Here is a 21357-nt window from a genome sequence, read left to right on the forward strand (position 1 = left end):
AGAATAGAACATACTTCAGAAAAATTCTGTCCCATGGGTCTTTGATCTGTAATTCCATTTCATTTTATTTGGGGGAGAATGGATACATGTATATGATGGCTGAGTCCCTTCTCTGTTCACCTGAAACTACCACAATATTGTTATTGGCTGTACCCCAATACAAAATAAAATGTTTAAAGTTAGAGACAAAAAAAAAGGAAAAGGAAATTCCTGAAGCTTAAAGAATGTCTTTCAATGGCTCCTATACGAGTCACAAGAGGGGAGATTTGAAATTCTAACTGAACCCAGGACATGGGTGGGTGCTTAGGCATGGTTCAGTGGTAGAGTAGGTGACATCTGCAAGGTACAACTTCTGTGAGCATGTCACCATGTCCTTCCTCAGCCACTGAAGGGCAACCAGGAGATTCTACTTTCTGGACAATGGCTTCAAGAACAGATTTTGATGGAATTATGGGAAGGAGATTGAGGATGCTCCTGCCTGAGAAAGGAGGTAAATGTGGTTAAGAAAAAAAGAGGCTTAAATCCAGCCAATTGTTCATGAACACCTATGTACTCTAATGTGGATTTGTATGTTGTAGCAACCTTATGATTGATCATGATCTAAGTTTGAAAAGAAAGAAAGAGAAAAGAGCCTAAGGACACCCATTTAGAAATGAAGGAATCAGGACTCAAAGCCAAGCTTATATTTTTTCCATCTTGCCAACAGTGGCGATTTTAAAAAATGACCACATATCCTTGGACCCTCCTCTCATCGACCCCTCCCGTTGAATCTGTGTGGGCTCATGAGTGCTTTAAACCATGACTATGGCAGAAGTGATGCTGTGTAGCTTCCAAGAAGGTCAGAAAAGGCCAGACAGCTTCCATCTGCTTCTCTTGGAACTCTTGTTCTTGGAATGTTCCCTCTTGTATCCTATCAGCCACACTATGAGAAGCCCTTCAAGGCACACAGAAAGACCACATATAGGTGCCCTGGTTAAAAGCCCCACTGAGCCCAGCTTGGAGCAGCCCGGTCCAGAAGCCAGACATATGAGTGAAGAAGCCATGCTGGGAGTGAATTTTCCAGGCTCAGCTATCCAGCTTTTTCAGTTGAGGCCACAGACATCACAGAGTGGAGACAAGCCAGTTCTACTGTGCCCTTTCCAAATTCTTGACCCATAGTCTGATAGTTGCTGTTTTATGTCACTAAACTTGGGAGAGTTAGTTATACAACAATAGGCGATGAGACTAATAATTTTGACTTGGACTGACTTGATGGTGTGAATGGGTCTGAGAGCAAATGTCTCATAGGAACAAAGAATATGTGCCATGGTTTTGAATTGTCTTGATTGTACAGACAAGTTGATACATGATTGCTATCACCTTGGTCTGGTGTGTATTCTCTTAAATGCCATGTATTCTCTTAAATCCAGCAATTTAAATGACAGGTGTCTGTCTGAAACAAGACGTTCTTGGGCCAACAATTGACATATCTTTCACATAAATTTTAAATGAAGCCTTTTTGGCTTATGTAAGATCATTAAAGTCTCCTTTTAAATCAATAAGTCCATGCTCTGTAGTCTGCAAAGTCATTACATGGCAAATGACATTTCTAAGTCAGTGGCTGCTGGAAGCAATTTTAAATCAAAGCATTTGAATAGCTTCAATTTTTTTTTTTTCAGAAGTAATATGTTTTAGGTTATATTTCATATACAAGAAAGTTTGGTCAAATTTATGTTTTTTCAGATACCCAAACCATATCCAGATTACACTCGAGCATTTCTTTGAGAGCTCTATGTAGTATTCAATTGCTTTTGACAAGCATGATACCCTGTAAAAGATATGGCTTTCCTCTGAAAACCCCCTTCAGCTAAAAATACATTGTACTGAAAATAAAGTAGCTGTATCATCTAAATTCAGCTCTCTGTAGCAGTTTGTAAACTTTCATGACCATAGAGAATGAGCTCTGGAACCTGATTTCAGGGTGTCTAAAACAAGATTTGAGTGCGAAGACATGGGGACCCTGCCCTCCAGCCAGGGAGCCAGGCGACCCATTCAGACCCTCCTTTCCAGGTTTTCAGCGCAACGATGGGAGACGCAGCACTTCGATTTCTTGGCAGAGTAATCCTTGAGGAACAACTTTGGAGGGGGGAAACTGAGGCTTTTTTAATAGAGCACGGATAAGTATCCGGGCAGAATCAGAAGAAAGGAGAATATGTAGCTGATAATATTTGTTTGGCAGAAGCTAAGAATGAGAACAGGAGAAGAGGTAAGAGTGAGAGCAAGAAGTGGGTGTGAAGTAACACCAAGAACTCTGAACACCCTTGTCACCAACATGACCATCTTCATAAAACCTGTCGGCGGAGGCTGCATGCTTCTCCCGGTAGCCATTCTGACTCAAGGGTCCTGTTCATGGCACAAACCTGTGTTCATATGCTGTGCTGTATCCATGAATGCCAGATACTTTTTGTGTGTCCACAGTCAGATTGTGGCAGAAACCCACATGAAAGACTTGGGTTACAACAGTGATAAATCTTCTGGAAGATTAAATGACTCTGATAGCTTCCATGCTGCCATCTGGACTGTGGTCATTTTGAAGATTGACTCTTTACTTGTTTTAACTGATGTGGCCAGCACTGCTTGTGTTGTTAGATTAAAAATAAAACTAGGGAAATCCACCTCACCACCACAAAGGTTATGGCCTTAATACAGCTACAGGTCTCCTTGTGAGCTTCTCAGGAACGACTCACCAAGCCACTTGAGCCAAAGGCTCCAGTAAATCTAAACATTTGATAATTCTTGTTTTTGTTTAACTTGGTGAAGTAAGGCCAAATAGTCAAACCTACTGCTATGCAAAAGGCAGGCGATTTTTATAAAAACAGAAGGATTGTCCTCAAGATTTCAAGAATGTCTAGTAATCATGCTGTTTCTAAGCCCATTGGAGGTTTATCTTCCAATGAGAAATACGTACACAGTTTCAAATTAAGTTCAACTTGGTTGAAAATGCCGTGAAAATTGTTACTGCATTGTATACATTTCATATTCCCCACTTAGTAAACACTCATGTAAAGTCAGATTCTCCAGAAACTACTCTCTGAGATGAAGATTTACGTGTGAGGGATTTACTAAGGAAGTACTGACAGTGAGACCAGTCAGGAGTAAAGGAAGCAGGGCAGTAAGTGCAAACAGCTAGGGTAGGGGTGGGTACCAGGAGAAAGAGAACCAGGCTTGTTTGACAAAAGAGAAGCCATTTCTAACCTATGCCATTTTGTGATCTAAGTTCAGTTCAGTTCAGTCACTCAGTCGCGTCTGACTCTTTGAGACACCATGAACCACAGCACGCCAGGCCTCCCTGTCCAACACCAACTCCTGGAGTCGACCCAAAGTCATGTCCATTGAATCGGTGATGCCATCCAATCATCTCATCCTCTGTCGTCCACTTCTGCTCCTGCTTTCAATCTTTCCCAGCATCAGAGTATTTTCAAATGAGTCAGCTCTTTGCATCAGGTGGCCAAAGTATTGGAGCTTCAGCTTCAACATCAGTCCTTCCAATGAACACCCAGGACTGATCTCCTTTAGGATGGAATGGTTGGATCTCCTTGCAGTCCAAGGGACTCTCAAGAGTCTTCTTCAATGCCACAGTTCAAAAGCATCAATTCTTTTGTGCTCAGCTTTCTTTATAGTCCAACTCTCACATCCATACATGACTACTGGAAAAACCATAGCTTTGACTAGACGGACCTTTGTTGACAAACTAATGTCTCTGTTTATTAATATGCTGTCTAGGTTGGTCATAACTTTCCTTCCAAGGAGTAAGTGTCTTTTAATTTCATGGCTGCAATCACCATCTGCAGTGATTTTGGAGCCCAAAAAAATAAGTCAGCCACTGTTTCCACTGTTTCCCCATCTATCTGCCATGAAGTGATGGAATCGGATGCCATGATCTTTGTTTTCTGAATATTGAGCTTTAAGCCAACTTTTTCACTGTCCTTTCACTTTCATCAAGAAGCTCTTTAGTTTTTCCTCACTTTCTGCCATGAGGGTGGTGTCATTTGCATATCTGAGGTTATTGATATTTCTCCAGCAATCTTGATTCCAGCTTGTGCTTCCTCCAGCCCAGCGTTTCTCATGATGTACTCTGCATAGAAATTAAATAAGCAGGGTGACAATATATAGCCTTGACGTACTCCTTTTCCTATTTGGAACCAGTCTGTTGTTCCATGTCCAGTTCTAACTGTTGCTTCCTGACCTGCAACCTTCATACAGGTTTCTCAAAAGGTAGGTCAGGTGGTCTGGTAGTCCCATCTCTTTCAGAATTTTCCACAGTTTACTGTGATCCACACAGTCAAAGGCTTTGGCATAATCAATAAAGCAGAAATAAATGTTTTTCTGGAACTCTCTTGTTTTTCAAAGATTCAGTGGATGTTGGCAATTTGATCTCTGGTTCCTCTGCCTTTTCTAAAACCAGCTTGAACATCTGGAAGTTCATGGTTCACGTATTGCCTGGCTTGGAGAATTTTGAGCATTACTTTACTAGCATGTGAGATGAGTGCAATTGTGTGGTAGTTTGAGCATTCTTTGGCATTACCTTTCTTTGGGATTGGAATGAAACTGACCTTTTCCAGTTCCGTGGCCACTGCTGAGTTTTCCAAATTTGCTGGCATATGGAGTGCAGCACTTTCACAGCATCATCTTTTAGGATTTGAAATAGCTCAACTGGAATTCCATCACCTCCACTGGCTTTGTTTGTAGTGATGCTTCCTAAGGCCCACTTGACTTCACATTCCAGGATGTCTGGTTCTAGGTGAGTGATCACACCATTGTGATCTAGGTCGTGAAGATTTTTTTTGTACAATTCTTCTGTGTATTCTTGCCACCTCTTCTTAATATCTTCTGCTTCTGTTAGGTCCATACCATTTCTGTCCTTTATTGAGCCCATCTTTGCATGAAATGTTCCCTTGGTACCTCTAATTTTCTTGAAGAGATCTCTAGTCTTTTCCATTCTATTGTCTTCCTCTATTTCTTTGCATTGATCCCTGAAGAAGGCTTTCTCATCTCTCTTTGCTATTCTTTGGAACTCTGCATTCAAATGGGAATATCTTTCCTTTTCTCCTTTGCTTTTGGCTTCTCTTCTTTTTCACAGCTATTTGTAAGGCCTCCTCAGACAGCCATTTTGCTTTTTTGCATTTCTTTTTCTTGGGCATGGTCTTGATCCTTGTCTCCTGTACAATGTCATGAACCTCTGCCCATAGTTCTTCAGGCACTCTGTCTCTCATATCTAACCCCTTGAATCTATTTGTCACTTCCACTGTATAATCGTTAGGGATTTGATTTAGGTCATACCTGAATGGTCTAGTGGTTTTCCCCACTTTCTTCAATTTACGTCTAAATTTGGCAATAAGGAGTTCATGATCTGAGCCATAGTCAGCTCCCGGTCTTGTTTTTGCTGACTGTATAGAGCTTCTCCATCTTTGGCTGCAAAGAATACAATCAATCTGATTTCGGTGTTGACCATCTGGTGAGGTCCATCTGTAGAGTCTTCTCTTGTGTTATTGTGTTGATCTAAGCCTGACCACCATACTAGTCCAGGCACAGGTTTCAGTAATAAATGATTTAAGGAAACAAAAGAATACAGAAACAAATAACTGTTATCAGGCAAGAGAAGTAAGAATAGCAAAGATAATGTATCAGTTGTAAAGACTCCTGGTTTTGTTTCAATGTTAAAGATTAGCCCGAAGTACTTAGATCAGCTGGAACCTAAGGGAGGATGATGTTGACCTTTTCTGACCCCTGAGACTTCAGTCAACTAAAGCTTAAACTCTGTGGACCTCCCAAGTCCGTTCATGAATACGCGCATAAGCCTTAACTTAAAATTTTCTCCATTTTGCTGTTCAAGGAGACACTGCTTTGGGAAAGATCCCTGGTGTTCTTCTTACCTGCTGCCAGTAAATAAATCCTTCTCCCTATCTTTGGCTTGGTTGTGTCTTTTGGCTCGACACCCATTTAAAAGACGAATCCAGATTTTTGGGTAACATGAGGGAGGAAGCCAAACAAAGATGCTATCTCAGGCTGAGTCCTGGGGTGGTGGCAACAGCCTGATCTTTCAAGGGTACTCAGGAGTGTATGTTACACCTCAGAATTTGTCCCACCTGGTAGCAAAGGAGCTGAGCTTTCCTATTCTCTGAGCACACAGTCCCTGGGAAATAAGAACAATAAAAATTCACTAGTGTAAATATCATTTAGGTGGGACTAAAGATTTAGAAAAGGATTTCTGAGCTCATTCTTTACCAGATGCTATATAAATGTTCAAACATGGTAAAGTGTGAGTGAGTTTCTCAGCTCCAGTTAGGAGTCAGTGATTCCAAATGCCCAAGGCCTTCCATTTTGCTCTTCTCTCTTCAATCTTTTAGTTAAGGAGCTCTGTACAAGACCAAACTGAGAAGGTTGGACATATCCTAATTATCTCAGAAAATGATGCTCCTTATATTTTCACTTATTTTTATTACTTTTCATCATAACAATTCTCTCCTCTATGGTACGAGGAAGTTAGAAAGAATAAGTGGGATCCCATCTATATTGAGGGTTTCCCTAATGGCTCAGTGGTAAAAAAATCCACCTGCCAATGCAGGAGACAAGAGTTTGATCCCTGGAGAAGGAAAGCAGCAACCCACTCCAATTCCATTTAATCATCTATCTGTTCAACAAATATCTATTGTATGCCTTCTCTGGCCCAGGCACAGAAGCTTTGGAGATACAAAGCAACAAAGGGTATAGTCTGTAAATGAGTTGACAATCTTGAAACAAAGGGTGGGAAAGATGGAAGGAGACTTGAGACTGAAAAGGTAGGCAGGAGCTATATTGAAGAGCTTCCTGAAAACTATGCTAAATATAATGAATTTTCATTGCTTATGTTTTCTGGAGCAGTATGCTTTTAAAGATATTATCAACTTCCCAGTTTTTTCCTCGTTCTAGAAATTCTGAGACTACAAGATGCAAACACATTCAGACACCTTCCCCTCCAGCTCCAAATCAAAATTTCCATGTAAACCATCCCTCAAGGGTATGGATTTTACAGAGTGTAGATGCTTATGTTTTTTTAAATCTATATTGTCTGCTTTTTCTGGCCTTTTCCTTAGTTTTTGCTTCTGGGAACATGACTCTCACGTAAAACAGATTATTTTTTTTAAATTGATACTGAGCAAGACCTTGTGGGCCTACTGTGTCCCCTGTTCTTTGTTTATAGGGAACAGACTCCAGACTCCATGACTTTCCAGAGTTAAAAAGGACAGATTTGAACAGTTAGTAACCAAGGAAGGGAGGGGATAGAGAGACAAGGGAGGAGAAGCCAAGAAATGATACTGCAACCTTGTGGAAAATTCTTCAGTTCAATTCAATCGCTCAGTCGTGTCCGACTCTTTGCGACCCCATGAATTGCAGCACGCCAGGCCTCTCTGTCCATCACCAACTCCCAGAGTCTACCCAAACCCATGTCCATCGAGTTGGTGATGCCATCCAACCATCTCATCCTCTGTCGTCCCCTTCTCCTCCCGCCCCCAATCCTACCCAGCATTAGGGTCTTTTCCAATGAGTCAACCCTTCACATCAGGTGGCCAAAGTATTGGAGTTTCAGCTTCAACATCAGACCTTCCAATGAACACCCAGGATTGATCTCTTTTCGGATGGATTGATTGGATCTCCTTGAAGTCCAAGGGACTCTCAAGAGTCTTCTCCAACACCACAGTTCAAAAGCATCAATTCTGCGGCGCTCAGCTTTCTTCACCGTCCAACTCTCACATCCATATATGACCACTGGAAAAACCATAGCCTTGACTAGACGGAACTTTGTTGGCAAAGTAATGTCTCTGCTTTTAAATATGCTCTCTAGGTTGGTCATAACCTTCCTTTCAAGGAGTAAGCGTCTTTTAATTTCATGGCTGCAGTCACCATCAGCAGTGATTCTGGAGCCCAAAAGAATAAAGTCTGACACTGTTTCCACTGTTTCCCCATCTATTTCCCATGAAGTGATGGGACCAGATGCCATGATCTTAGTTTTCTGAACATTGAGCTTTAAGCCAACTTTTTCACTCTCCTCTTTCACCTTCATCAAGAGGCTCTTTAGTTCTTCTTCACTTTCTGCCATAAGGGTGGTGTCATCCGCATATCTGAGGTTATTGATATTTCTCCCGGAAAATTCTTAAAGAGATGGAAATACCAGACCACCTGACCTGCCTCTTAAGAAATCTGTATGCAGGTCAGGAAGCAACAGTTAGAACTGGACATGGAACAACAGATTTGCTCCGAATCAGGAAAGGAGTTATGTCAAGGCTGTATATTGTCACCCTGCTTATTTAACTTTTATGCAGAGTACATCATGAGAAATGCTGGGCTGGATGACGCACAAGCTGGAATCAAGATTGCTGGGAGAAATATCAATAACCTCAGATATGCAGATGACACCACCCTCATGGCAGAAAGTGAAGAAGAACTAAAGAGCCTCTTGATGAAAGTGAAAGAGGAGAGTGAAAAAGTTGGCTTAAAACTCAGCATTCAGAAAACAAAGATCATGGCATCAGGTCCTATCACTTCACGGCAAATATGGGGAAACAGTGGAAACAGTATTACACTTTATTTTTTTGGGCTCCAAAATCACTGCAGATGGTGATTGCAGCCATGAAATTCAAAGACTCCTTGGAAGAAAAGCTATGACCAAACTAGAGAGCATATTAAAAAGCAGAGACATTCCTTTGCCAACAAAGTTCCGTCTGGTCAAAGCTATGGTTTTTCCAGTAGTCATGTATGGATGTGAGAGTTGGACTATAAAGAAAGCTGAGCGCCGAAGAATTGATGCTTTTGAACTGTGGTGTTGGAGAAGACTCCCTTACAGAGTATAGAGTCCCTTGGACAGCAAGAAGATCCAACCAGTCCACCCTAAAAGAAATCATTTGAATGACTGATGCTGAAGCTGAAACTCCAATACTTTGGCCTCCTGATTGGAAGAACTGACTCATTTGAAAAGACCCTGACGCTGGGAAAGATTGAAGGCAGGAAGAGAAAGGGACAACAGAGGATGAGATGGTTGGATGGCATCACTGACTCAATGAACATGAGTTTGAGTAAACTCAGGGAGTTGGTGATGGACAGGGAGGCCTGGTGTGCTATAGTCCACGGGGTTGCAAAAGAGTCGGACAGGACTGAGTGACTGAACTGAACTGAACTGAACCATGGGGCAGGGTTCTGGCTCTGCCTCAAGGGATGCACAATAATATCTTTGAGCTCTTTACAGAATTAAAACCCCCAACAAATGGAGTTGGCATTTTTTATTCCAGAAAAGATCATCTGAGGCCTGATTAAAGTATTGCAGGCCCTGACACACTCTGATCTTATCAGCAACCCCACCTTTGAACTGTTGTTATGAAAGTGTTCAGAGAAGGCAATGGCACCCCACTCCAGTACTCTTGCCTGAAAAATCCCATGGACGGAGGAGCCTGGTAGGCTACAGTCCATGGGGTCGCTAAGAGTCGGACACGACTGAGCGACTTCACTTTCACTTTTCCCTTTCATGCACTGGAGAAGGAAATGGCAATCCACTCCAGTATTCTTGCCTGGAGAATCCCAGGGACGGCGGAGCCTGATGGGCTGCCGTCTATGGGGTCGCACAGAGTCGGACACGACTGAAGCGACTTAGCAGTAGCAGTATGAAAGTGTTCACCAAATCCTCCATAGTTGCCACACAGTTTTTGAGGGCAAGAGCCCACCGTTTCTCCCTTTGCCTGGCAAAGTAATAAAACTATTCTTTGCTATTTCACTCAAAAACTTTGTCTCTGGGATTTGACTCGGTACTAGTGCGCAGAAACCAGGTTTTCAAAATCAGCAATATTTTAGGAATCATCCCACTTTCCTAGCTTCAGTTATTGCATGTTAATTTTTATTATTGGCACAGGAATTCTTAAACTTCTTAATTGACCACCCCCAGGGTGTTTATTTTTGATATTGCAAAATAAGTATTTTGTAATCCCAAAAGTACAATCCACCAAAAGAGAGATACAAGCTCCAACAATGATATATTAATTCAGAGTCTCTACTTGGATTCAGCATTGTAGGGTTTATTTTATTTTATTGAAATATTATTGATTTATAATTTCATGTTTTCTATATATATATATATATATCTTCTTTTTCAGATTATTTTCTCTTATAGGTTATTACAAAATATTAAGTGTAGTTCCCTGTGCAATTCAGTAGATCTTTGTTGGTTATCTATTTTATATATAGTAGAGTATATATGATAATTCTGAAATGTAGGTTCTTTCAGGCTGCTTATCCTTTTAGGTTTCTAACTGACTGATTTCTTAAATACTAACTCCTTTTTAAAGTGATTCTTTGCTGCATATATATATATATTCTCTAACAGATTCTTTTCTATTATATGTAACTATTATAAGATATTGAATATATTACCTATGCTATACAGCAGGTCTTTGTGTTTTTTTCTATCTTATATACGTGTGTATGTTAATCCCATATTCCCAGTTTATCCCTTAATTACTTTTTTGTTTTTGATGGCTTTTAATTTTCTGGTTCAGACTAACATCCATCAGATCTCTTGGGGAGGCCAGAACTATGGAAAAAGCCAGTGGCATAGCTCAGCCATATGCTTTTTATCTTCAAAATTACCCTACTAGGCTCACACTGCTCCACCTGCCAAGGTTGCCTCATCTCAGTCACTGTAAATGCTCACCTGAGCTCCTCATATGAGCTCTTCAGACTCCTCACTCATCTTCCTGCTTCTACTCCTGCCAGAATGATTATATTAGAAAAATAATTTAGATTAAATTACTCTTTTGCTCTATACCCTCCACTGATTTTCTTCTGTACATAAAATTCAAGTGAAAAAAACCCCAAATCCTTACCAGTAGCTTCCATAGTTGCTCGTTCTCTGGCTCCACTTGCCCCTCTGGGCTAACCTGCTGTCATCATTGGTCAATCAAGGGCAGAATGATGGGTGAGGTCAGCTCTGGGTGCAGGCAAGAAGGGGATGCATTGGCCACAGAAAAATACAAAGCCATGGTAAAACCCATTAGTCAGCTTTTTATTACCAACCTGAATCAGCAATTCCAAACTATGTCAGTGATAAAATACTTCCTTGAAAAAAAGCATTTGTTGGTCTAAATTCTGAACAACTGCTGAAAATCTGTAGAGTTTTAATAATATGTAGGTAAGTTAAATGAGCACATTTTTATTCTTTATCTTTTAATAAACATTGTATTTAATGTGGAAATTAATTCAGAGTTCTCCCAGGCACTCCAGGCAAATTTTCTTTCTTTTTTTTTTTTTTTTCAGTCCCTGAAGCCCTATTTATTTATTTTGTATCTTTTTACTATCTGTTGTTCAGATTAGATAATTTTTAATGATTTATCTTCAAGGTCACAGACTTTCCTGTGTCATTTTTATTTTGGTTATTGTATTTTTCAGCTCTAAAATTTCTTATTAGTCTTTTTTACATCTTTTTTTTTTTTTGTAGTCAAAAGCTTTTATTTATTTATTTATTTTTTTATTTTATTTTTTTAATTTAATTTAATTTTTTTTTTAATTGCTAGTTATTCTACAACATAAGAGTGAATACAAATGATTGTTATGGATTGCTACACAATTATTATGGAAAATAATTTTGTCACGTAGGGGAGCAAGTGTTAAAAATGCCTCCTGACCTTGGTTCAGTTCATTGGACACCTCAAGCCTAATTGTGACTCTGAGCCTTTACTCCAGCACAGTGATTCTCAAACAAGTTTTGCCCCACAGGAAACATTCAACAAAGTTTGGAGGCGTTTTGATTGTCACAAGCAGGGGTAGAGTGAGGGAGCTGCTAATGATATTTAGTGGGTAGCACCCAGGAATGCTGCTAAGTAGCATCCAGCAATGCACAGGACCTTTGCCCAAAAGAAAGAATTATCTGATCCAAAATGTCAACCCACCTATTCTCTGCTCCTAGAATGCTCTTCCATCAGTGCTTTTCATGGCTAGTTCCTTGACATTCAGTTCTCAGAATAAAAGTTACTTCCTTGTATAGGCTTTTTCTGACTGTATCAGTGTACCCCACCCAGTTATTTGCCATTATATCATCTTATTTTATTTTCTTCATTACACTTTTCACCACCTGAGATTAACTTTTTCACTTAAGTGTTCACTGGTTCCTCTTATATGAATGAAAGCACAATGAAAGCAGGGATCTTGTTCATCTTTATGTCCCCAGTGCTAAGAGAAATGACTAACACTTAACAGGAGCTCAATAACTATGTGTACAATGAATGAATGGATAAGGATAAAGCACCGGGTACTTACTAAATTCCTACACTAGTGTGAAATAGTTCATTACTGGTTTTCCCTATTCATTACAGGCTTGTTACTTTGCTTTATCTATTGGCCATTCACATACCTGGAGATCAGAATCATACTTTTTTTTAAAATTTTGGCCATTTGGCTTTTGGAATCCCTGACCAGGGACTGAACCGGGCCATGGCAGTGAAAGCGCTGAATCCTACCTGGGAAGGATTCACCAGGGAACTCCCAAGAACTGCACTTCTGATTGTCCCAATTGAGGATGGAAAATATTCCTTTTTACATACAGATCACTATTTTTTTTAATATCAATATTCCAGTTAGTCCTTTCTTGACTGCATTCAACTTTCCCCCCACTCCTTTTGTGCATATAGTTTCAAACCTGAGCAAGAGCAATACATTTTAAACATTATTAATCTCTCAGGCATAATCTCATGATTATGCCTATGATTATGTTTGCTTTTAAAATGATGCTTATATATTATTAAAGCAGGTTACATTGTTTCTCACTGTGATAAACTTATTTCGGTGGTAGGAGAGGAGGAACTACACACAATCATTTCCTTTTAAACATTTTAAGAAGGTCAATATACTTCCAGCAGGTGGATGCATGATGCCTTACTAGCCCTGGACTATATAAGTACAGAGAAGTCAGACAAGCCCCTAGGGGGATCTTCCAGGAATTGACACGTTTGTTACAGGGGAAAGAAGAGGTACATCAGTCAGCTACGACAGTCAGCTATATAAGTGCTCCATTCTTCAGGTGTGGAATAGATGAAATGCTCCTGAAGTCTGACTGTTAGATCGGTAAATAAGAGAAGACTCCAGGGAGGAGATGGCACTGAGTTGGGCCTTAAAGGCTGGAATGGATTTGGATGTGGGGGGATGGAGGGAGGGGGGAAGGAGCAATGTAACCTGAGGGAATTTCATGAGCAGAGGAAAGAAAAGATGCTGCACATGGTATAAAACAAAGTAGTGAGTATTTTGGTTTGACCAGAGTAGAGAGAAGGAAAGGGAATAGCAGAAAACAAAGTTAAAATTGTGATGGGATCAGGTTCTGGACACACCTGAACTCACTACTAAGGTGTTGGGCCTCATTGGGTTGTAGGTGGGAAACCATTGGGGGCTTTGAAGCATGAACATGAGATGAGTAGCTTCAGGAAGTGCAGTCTTGAGACATTGCTTAAGAAGAATCAGAGCAGGCAGGCTGAAAACCCTAACAATAGTCTGAGGGAGAGGCCGTAAGGACCAGAGCCAGAGATGCCTGGTAGTGCCAGGGTTGAGAGGAAATTGGGGAGAGATCACACCATCATTTGTCAGTTCCCAAATGTTGATAGTTTTCTATAATTTCCCTTCAACATTTACTTGAAGATTCCCTAGAAGAGGGATGTGGATGAAGCAACGTGGCTGTAGATAAAGCTATGTGGATAAAGACTAAAGGAGGTGTGATGGTGCCAGAGCCAGAGTTCTTTAGGTAAAGCCTATGCCATTTTAGAAGGCAAATTACTGGCCATCTCTTTCCTTGTGAGACAACACTTGGGTGGGCCTCCCCCACACACCCCACCTTCTAGCCACTTGTCACCCTCTCCTTGAGGAGCTCTGGGAAGTACACTTGTACATCCTGTGCATCTCCAAGTGTATTTCAGTGTCCCTATCATTGGTACTTTGCCCAACTGCTCAGGAGCCCCACCCTTTGATCTGGATCTGGAATGGATGAATGAAATCCTGCAGAATAGTCTGCTTCCACACCTAACATGTACTTGCCCTTCTTGGACGTTATTTAAAGTCAGTCAGTTAAGGTCAAATCGTGCAGAAACTGCAGTACAATAGGATCAGGAAAGAAGAACATGGATTTGACATGGTAAGGTTTATATCCATATTTCTTCTACTTGATGCTAGAGATGTGGCTCTTGAGCAACTTACTTTTCGGTAAAAGAATTAATATCTGATAGGAAGAATGTGTTTGGTTTGGTGGGCTGCAGAGATCTCTCTCTGAATCACCCTAGTAGATCCATTCCTTGATGGCAAAAACCAAAATCTTGCTCACATTAGTTATAACCATCCTGCCTAAGGGTAAAGAATGGTGATTATACCAGTCACTTTGCAGAATGCTCCATTCAAAGGCCACTGGCATCAGCATTGCCTACTCTCCTGCTCAGCCTCACTGTGGCTATGTCCTTTCCTGTTACCAATGCCCAGAGCAGCAAGTATGCCACTGAAGCCACTATAGACATAGCACTAATGACACAGAGACCTTCTGCACTGGGTGGCTGATTCATGTCTCCTATCAACACCCTGCTGTGGCCAACATCTAGAAATTCATTTCCTACTGCAGCTAAAACTGATGCTACCATCTTCAGTGTCTGCAGAAGCCAGCAGCTGGCATCTCTGCCATGCCACTACTGCCATCTCTTGATGCCACCATGCCACTGGGGCTAAAGCTGCTGATACCCACAGAAGCTCTAGTTGAACAGCTTTTTGTTTTCATATCCTTTTTTGCTATTGCATCTGATTTTTATAACTCAAGCCTGAGCCCATGGGAACTGATTGGAGGAAAATCCAGGAAATAGACACTATAGTGTACTTGCGATTGTTGCTATTGCTAACCCCAGTTTTGCTCAGCTCCACCTGCTCCCTAGTCTCAGATCCTTGCTGCAGGGAGAGCCCCACGCATCCTCACCTCTTCTCTGATACCAGCAACCAGCTACATGGCAAAATTTAAATTTCCACAAGAGGTGGAAAGATGGAATACCTGGGAATAAATTTGACCACGGAAGTAAAAGACCTGTACACTGAAAACTATAAGACATTGATGAAAGAAACTGAAGACAACACAAATGGAAAGATATTTGGTAATCACAGATTGGAAGAATCAATATTGTTAAAAATATTCAGACTACCCACAGCAATCTACAGATTCAATACAATTCCTATCAAAATTCCAGTGGAATTTTTCACAAAAATACAATGAACAATCTTAAAATTTGTGTGGAACCACAAAAGAACTCAAACAGCCAATGGAATCTTGACACACACACACACACACACACACACAAACAAAGCTGAAGGCACCATGCCTCCTAATTTAAAACTATGCTACAAAGCTGTAGGAATCAAAACAGTATGGTATTGGCATAGAAATAGACACTTAAATTAGTGGTACAGCATAGAAAGCCCAGAAATAGCCAGAAATAGCCCAGAAATAGCCCACCCATGCATATACAATCAATTAATTTATAGCAAAGTAGGCAAGAATATACAATGAGGAAAGGATAGTCTTTTCAATAAATGGTGCTGGGAGAACTGGACAGCCAAATGTAAAAATATGAAACTGGGCCACTATCTTACACCATACACAAAAATTAACGCAAAGTGGATTAAAGGCTTAAAAGTAAGATCTGAAACCACAAAATTCCTAGAACCCATAAGCAGTAAGTTCCTTTGCAGTGATTTGTTGGCAATAATTTTTTGGATTTGACACCAAAAGCAAAGGCAACAAAAGCGAAAAAAAACAAATAAGGGTTATATCAAAGTAAAAAGCTTCTGCACAGCAAATGAAACCATCAACAAAATGAAAAGGCAACCTACTAGAAAAGATTTGCAGGTTATATATCTATTAAGGTGTTAATATCTAAAACATATAAAGAACTCAATAGTAAAAAAAGAACTAATCTGATTAAAAAATGGGCAGAGAGTATGAATAAACATTTTTCCAGAGAAGATATACAGATGGCCAACAGGTACATGAAAAGATGCATAATTTCACTAATTGAAACTACAATGAAATATATCACCTCACTCCTGTTAGAATGGCTATTATCAAAAAGGCAAGAAATAACAGGTGTTGGTGAGGATGTGGAGAAAAGGTAACCCTTGTGCACTGTTGGTGGAATGTAAATTGGTGCAGTACCTATGGAAAACGATATGGAAATCCTTCAAAAAATTAAAAATAGAACTATCACATGATTCCGAAATTACACTGGCGGGTATCCAAGGAAAACAAAAACTCTAACTTGAAAAGACATATACAACCCTGTGTTCATTGCCACATTATTTACAATAACTAAGATATAAAAACAACCCAAGTGTCCACTGATAGATGAATAAAGATGGATAAAGAAAGTGTGATACATACACGCATACATGTACAAACACACACACACACACACACACACACACAAATGGAATATTATTCAGCCATACAAAAAGAAGGAAATCTTGCCAACATGGATGGACCTTGAAAGCAAGATGCTAAGAGAAATAAGTCAGACAGAGAAGGACAAATGCCTTATGATTTCACTTATATGTGGAATGTGAAAAAACAAATAAAAACAAAAAAATAGCACAGCCTTCAAAGATACGGGGAACATATTGATGATTGCCAGAGGCAGGGGTTTGGGAAGCAGTCAAAACTGAAACAAATTCTAGTTTTAAAATAAATAAATCATAGGGATGCAATGTATAGCATGGTGACTACAGTCAATAATACTGTATTGCATATTTGAAGGTTGATAAGAGAGTAGATCTTAGACGTTCTCATCACATGAAAAAAATTGTTAACTATGTATGGTGACAGATGTTAAGTAGACTTATTTGATGATCATTTAACAATATATACAGATATTCAATCATTATGTTATATGTTTGAAACTAATATAATGTTATGTGTCAATTGTACCTCAATAAAAAATTGATTTAATTTTAAAAAGAGGTAGAAAGACCAGCAGATAAATTCCTTACCATAAATAAAAGCTTTCTCTTCCCTTCTCTTCCTCCATCAATAGACTTTTTCAAAGGCACAGTGGTTGTGATCTGGAAGAAATCTATATATCTTACTGTGCAGATGTAGTCATTTCAGTAAGGTTTCACTTTTTATTTAGTTCTATTTTTCCTCATCTTTTTTTTCTTCCTCCTGCTGCCTGGAACTGTACCTTCTAATAAAGCTCTATTTGGGGATAACCTGGATAAAACCCCTTCTCTCTGACCTGGATTCAATGTCCTTCTTTTCCTTTCTGAGGCTGAGTGCTTTCTTAAAAGTTCATTGAGTCTTCAGAGGAATAGACACCTCCACACTCTATCAGGCCACTAGATTTGGCTGAGTTCTCATATGAACTCAGCTTAGGCTGTGGGTGGGAATCATATAAATTGGAGTCTACTCAGGAAAACAATAGCTTCCCTGGTGGCTCAGGAGTAAAGAATCCACCTGCAATGCAGGAGATGAAGGTTCGATCCCTGAGTCGAGAAGATCCCTTGGAGGAGGGCATGGCAACCCACTCCAGGACTCTTGCCTGGAGAATCTCATGGACAAAGTAGCTGGCAGGCTACAACCCATAGAGTTGCAAAGAGTCTGACACAACTTAAGCAACTTAGCACGCATGCAGGAAAACAATAACCACACCAAGGGGTTCAATCAGAGTTTTATAGAAAAAAGGAGCTCAACAGAGAGAATAAAATGCTGGTTACAAAGGTGTTTGGAAAATTGAAAGGATACAGAAGACACTGAGGAAAAGCCAGATATTAGCAACACTAGGAAGCTGTTATTGCCTCCAAGGAAGGAAGGACATAGGAAGGAGGTGGTGTTATCAGACTTTCAACAGAGGGGGAACCACTGCTAGGAGCAGAGCCCAGGATATGGAATTAGGTGGGGGCACAGAGCAAATGCAGCCCAAGCAGAGAGGAAGGAGGAGCAGTATGCTGTTATTTTCCTTCTTCCTGCCCTCCTATCTCCAACCAGTGTCTCTCACTGCCCAAATTCAAAAGGAAACTCTTTGGTAAGGGAGCTTTTGGGAAAGGAAGCTTATGGGGATCAGATTTCAGTGAAAGAAAATAAAGTTGGGAAAGAGTGAGGAATGGAACTGAAAGAAATTAGGCAAATGAGCAGCACAGGATCCAGTGTCCCATAAATGAGGGTGTCCCTTTATGACCAGGACTCTCAGAAATATTATTTAATCTAAAGTACCTTGTTCTTCATGAGATTTCAATGAGTATTGCCTAATGTTATAGGTGTTTAAGGATTTTTTTCAATTGAATTTTATGATTGGGGTGATGGAGAGAGGCATCTATGTTTCCCCAGGTATATTTAGTATTACCCATTCTGTGTGTCAGTTTGTGGTAGTTGGTTGGTCATGTCCAGCTCTTTGTGACCCCATAGACTATAGTCTACCAGGCTCTTCTGTCCATAGAGTTCTCCAGGCAAGGATACTGGAGTGGGTTGCCATTTCCTTCTCTAGGGGATCTTCCCAACTCAGGGATTGAACCTAGGTCTCCTGCTTTGCAGGCAGATTCTTTACCACCTGAGCCACCAGGGAAGCCTTAGTGTGTCAGTTTAACACATGGTATATTAAAATGGAAGGTGGGACAGCAATATTGACATAGATATGACACTGAAAAAATAATTTTCTATTTCCCTGTCAAGTATAAACTTTTGTGACTGAGAAGAAATGCTTGTTAATTATATCAGTTTATGATTAAATATGCAATTTATTAATATTAAAAATATTAAAATGGACCAATCCTTGTAAGGAATTATTATCATACTAATTATAAATATTATTAAGAGGGGTTACTCTATGTAAAAAATTAATTTAAAACAAAAAGTCAAATATAAGCTTGACTTTTAATCAGACACAAATTAAGGTTTTACTTTTCACATCTAAAGCTTGTTCTTATTTAATTCTGATTCAAGACCAAATATCACTCTTGTATGTTTGTGCTTAATCACTCAGTCATGTCTGACTCTTTGCGATCCCATGGACTGTAGCCCACCAGGCTCTTTTGTCCATGGGGATTCTCCAGGCAAGAATATTGGAGTGGGTTGTCATGCCCTCCTCCAGGGGATCTTCCTAACCCAGGGATCAAACCCGGGTCTCCTGCATTGCAGGCAGATTCTTTACTGTCTGAGCCACGAGGGAATCCCATGAATACTGGAGTGGGCAGCCTATCCCTTCTCCAGAGGAACTTTCTGACTCAGGAATCAAACCAGGGTCTCCTGCATTGCAGGCAGATTCTTCTTCCATAAAATTAACTCTGTCTGTTGTGCCAACTAGTGTTTTATTAGGTTGCCTACACATCCAAACACCTTGAATATTTTTACTAATTATAAGATAAAACATAATTTCTAACAGAATTATGTAGATTTTTTATTGATAGGTTTAACTGGATAACTGCAAAATATTCAGTTAACTCTATGCTAGGTTGACACAAGAGATGCCTTGGGTTAGGCAGAAGAATTCCTACCAGTAGCCAGTATAAAAAAGGAAAATACATGTTTTGTGGTCTTCATTGTCTAACAAAGGAAGAGAAGCAATTTCCTAGAGCTATATCTATAAATCAAATTTGTCACAAAGATACAGATACAAAGGATATTTGAGCAATATCACAGATATCTTTAATAGAATTAAAGAGTCAGAAACAAATTAATGTGGGTAATTCTCTACCACCCTGCTGTCAGCAATACCAACTGAGGCCAAGGAACAACGCAGAACATTTCTAAGAGATTATGTGGTCTTGAAATAGAAATTTTTAAAATTCTCACTTGGTATACAGATAGGAGGAGGAGCCTGGTGGGCTGCAGTCCATGGGGTCGCTACGAGTCGGACACGACTGAGCGATTTCACTTTCACTTTCCACTTTCATGCATTGGAGAAGGAAATGGCAACCCACTCCAGTGTTCTTGCCTGGAGAATCCCAGGGACAGGGGAGCCTGGTGGGCTGCCGTCTATGGGGTCGCACAGAGTCGGACACGACTGAAGCGACTTAGCAGCATACAGATAGGGCTTTGAAGGGGCTTCCCTGATAGCTCAGATGGTAAAGAATCTGCCTGCATTGCAGGAGACCCCTGTTCAATTTCTGGGTCAGGAAGTTACCCTGGAGAAGGGATAAGCTACCCACTCCAGTATTCTTGGGCTTCCCTGTGGCTCAGACGTAAAGAATCTGCCTGCGATGTGGGAGACCTGGGTTCGAACCCTGGGTTGGGAAGACCCTCTGAAGGAGGACATGGCAACCCACTCCAGTATTTTTATCTGGAGAATTCCATTGAAATAGGAACCTGGCAGGCTGCAGTCCAGCCCTATGGAGCCTGGCAGGCTGGAGTCTAGCTTCAGACCCCAGAGGAGTCTGGCAGGCTGTAATTCATAGGGAGAATTTTTAAAATTCTCACTTGCTACACAGAGAGAACTTTGAAGACATGGAGAAGTGAGAAGTTAGCATGTGTCATAGAAATTGTTTCTGCAAACAGAAATGGTCTTAGGCAGGTCTAGGCAGGAGCTGCTGAGCTACCAGTTCTTATTCCTTCTCAATGCCAAGTTGTGTGAGAGTGAGGAGTTAGTGTGGTTGCCTGGATAGAGATTCCTACACATTTGTTGCTGTTCAGTCACTAAGTCCTGTCCAACTCTTTGAGATCTCATGGACTGCAGCACCCCAGGCTTCCCTGTCTATCACTATCTCCTGGAGTTTCCTCAAACTCATGTCCATTGAATCTGTGATGCTATCCAATCATCTCATCCTCTGTCATCCCCTTCTCCTCCTGCTCTCAATTTTTCCCAGCATCAGGGTATTTTCCAGTGAGTCGACTCTTCACTCCAGGTGGCCGAAGTATTGAAGCTTGAGCTTCAGCATCAGTCCTTCCAATGAATATTCAGGTTTGATTTCCTTTAGGATTGACTGGTTGGATCTCCTTTCAGTCCAAGGGACTCTCAAGAATCTTCTCCAACACCACAGTTCAAAAGCATCAATTCTTCAGCACTCAGCCTGTTTATGGTCCAACTCTCATATGCACACATGTCTACTGGAAAAACCATAGCTTTGACTAGATGGATCTTTGTTGTCAAAGTGATCTTTACTGTTTAACACACTGTCTAGGATGTCATAGATTTTCTTCCAAGGAGCAAGCATCTTTTAATTTCATGGCTGCAGTCACCGTCCACAGTGATTTTGGAGCCCAAGAAAGTAAAATTTGTCACTGTTTCCTCTTTTTTCCCCCATCTATTTGCCATGAAGTGATGGGACCGAATGTCATGATCTTAGTTTTTTGAATGTTGAGTTTTA

The sequence above is a fragment of the Giraffa tippelskirchi genome, chromosome 1, assembly GCF_054371585.1.
Source record: "Giraffa tippelskirchi isolate mGirTip1 chromosome 1, T2T-mGirTip1v1.2.pri, whole genome shotgun sequence".
Classification (NCBI taxonomy): domain Eukaryota; kingdom Metazoa; phylum Chordata; class Mammalia; order Artiodactyla; family Giraffidae; genus Giraffa; species Giraffa tippelskirchi.